Source organism: Lithobates pipiens, unplaced genomic scaffold, assembly GCF_037356315.1.
Source record: "Lithobates pipiens isolate NorthernLeopardFrog02 unplaced genomic scaffold, aLitPip1_a1.2 Scaffold_30, whole genome shotgun sequence".
In the NCBI taxonomy this organism is placed as follows: Eukaryota; Metazoa; Chordata; class Amphibia; order Anura; family Ranidae; genus Lithobates; species Lithobates pipiens.
The window spans coordinates 76,165,227-76,167,938 of NW_027507791.1; positions in this window are offsets into that span (position 1 = coordinate 76,165,227).

Genomic DNA, 2,712 nt, shown 5'->3' on the forward strand with positions numbered 1-2,712 from the left:
GTTGGGATTTGAACCAGTGACCCTTCTTACTGCTAGGTGAGAGTGCTAACCACTACACCACTGTGCTGCCCTTGTTTCTAAGCACTGAGGCAGTAGTGTCCAGTGCTAGATATTAATCACCGAAAATAAAACATGCTTCTGTTTAAAAAATGTGTCATATATCTTTATTTTGATAAAAATTTGTTATAAACAAAGAGAAAAGCAAACCTTGATCATATCAAATCAGAAACAATATTTTTGTCATAAATGAAGATCAAACTACTTTGGAAACCCTGAATGCAGCAAATAATTTTTGGCAAAATGTGCAGAGGCTACATTAACATAACAAGCAGACAGGATAGATGATACAGGTATTATTCTGAAAAGTATATGCAGTAAAACCTTGGATTGCGAGCATAATATTTAATTAAATTTAATAATTGTATATCAAAGCGAATTTCCTCATAAGAAATACCATAATGGAAACTCAAATGATTTGTTTCAACAACCATTTATTCATAATTTCTTCAGTTTATAGCCCATATAAAAAGAGTATAGCAATGTGATGGAAGCCTCCACAAGGGGATCAGAAGCAAAATTCAGCAGGTGCTAGAGTATAAAAGGCTAACTTTCACACTGGGGTGCTGGCTGCGTGGACGGTAAAGCGCTGCAAGTTTTAGCTGCGCTTTACCGCCGTTTTAGTGGCCAAAAAAGGGTTAAAAAAGTGCCCACAAAGCGCTGCTGCACTTTGCAGGTGCTTCAGCAGCACTGGCCATTCATTTCAATGGCAGGGGAGGTTGTGAAGCGGTGTGTACAGCGCTCCAGCACTGTCCCAAAGATTCGGCTTGCAGAACTTTTTTTTCCTGTCCTACAAGCGCACCAGCCCCGGTGTGAAAGCACTCTGGCTTTCACACTGGGGCTGCAGAAGAGGCAGTTTACAAGCGCTATTTTTATCACAAACACGCCTGTAAAACGCCTCAGTGTGAAAGTGGCCAAAGACAAGAGAGGTGCCTCAAAGTGTAGCAATATGGTTATATTTAATGAAGGTACAACATTTAGCAACTCACATGGTTGACAACTATAAGAGGCACATTTAAGTATGCAGGCATCCGGGGTAAAGCTGTCCACATAGACCATCCCCGGCACCACCGGTTCTCAACGCTGTCAACCTGCAATCGTGACCAGTAGAGCGATCTGAAAGTGAGGCTTTCAGATTGTGTGTTGTGTTTTTTTTTTTTTTACAGGTGAATAGGTAAGGGTACATTGTACCCTATACTCCCTCATTCACACAGGGTGGGGGGGGGGGGGGCGGTATCCGGGGGCCCCCTTATTAAAGGGGGCTCCTGGATTCCGATAAGCCCCCTGCCCGCCGACCCCGATAACCAACGGCTAGGGTTGTCGGGAGAGGCCCTTGTCCTCATCAACATGGGGACGCTGTTTTTTCGGAGTATGGATTCCCCTTTACGTCCATACCAGGTGACGGGGGCCAGCAACGCTTCCTTCGCTGGTCCCGGCTACCTGGAGCCGTGCTCAAAATGAGCAGACTTTTCTCCGGACTTGAAAAGTCCGTTCATTTCAAAACTAACGGCGGACTAGCACACACACGGCTGTATTGTCTGCCGAAATGCAAGTCCGGCGGACAGATTGATGTGCAAAACTACTTTTAGTCCGCCGGACTTTTGGGTAAAAAAAAAAAAAAAAAGTCAGCCGGAGCCCACACACGGGCGGATTGTCCGGTGGACTTGAGTCCGCCGGACTTTTCCACCGGATTGTTTGATCGTGTGTACACGGCTTTAGAGGTGCCTCTCTTCTCTTTTATACTCAGTTATGACATGACGCTACTTGTATATCAAGTAGAAAATGTATTCAAAAATTTTGCTCGTCTTGCAAAACGCTCTTAAACTGCATACAGACACAATTTAAAACCTTTGGACTGTTGTATTTTTAACACTTGTAAGATACAAAAACATATTCCCAATATGAAAGGGGCTTATTATAACCCACATTTAATGACACCAAACGTGCCTTACATAGAAGTCTACACCATTTGAGTCATGTCACTATCTCAAGGGAGCTTATAATCTAATGATCCAACCATAAAACACGTACACAATTACTCCCTCTGTGACAATTTTAGGCAGAAACCTATAAGCAGTGTGTTTTTTGGGGTTACGGGAAGATGCATGGAGAAAATATACAAACTCCAAGTTTCACAATTGGTCGGTAAAGTCTACTGCCATGTTGGGGGACCAACAGAGAGAAGAGAACTGATAAGTTAACCAGGCAACATCAGTACTTGCATAGCAAAGTACTTTTTTTCAGGGCTCCAAAGATTCCAGTGTTCCATAATATATCAGCAGGTATCTGAAGGCAACTCTGGATGCCTAAATTAATACTGGTCTGGAAGCTTACACTGTAAAAATACAGTACAGGTATGTTTCCATCTGTGTACAATATAAATATTGAGTATTATTTCAGGGAGGAAAGGCAGTCTATCCCACTGACTGCATGGTCATACCAGAACCTTTCCATGCATATAAATACTATACTGTATGGTTCCCTCTATAATTAGTGCAAAACATGTTAAAAGAGGAACTTCACTCTACCTAGCTAAACATTTTTTTAGTCCATGGTAATTGTTCTTGTATGAAAATAAAAAACAAACTCCATGGAGCCCATTTTGGCCTTCTTCCAGCCAAAGTTTGTTTTAATCACTCTGCTCCCAGACCGCCA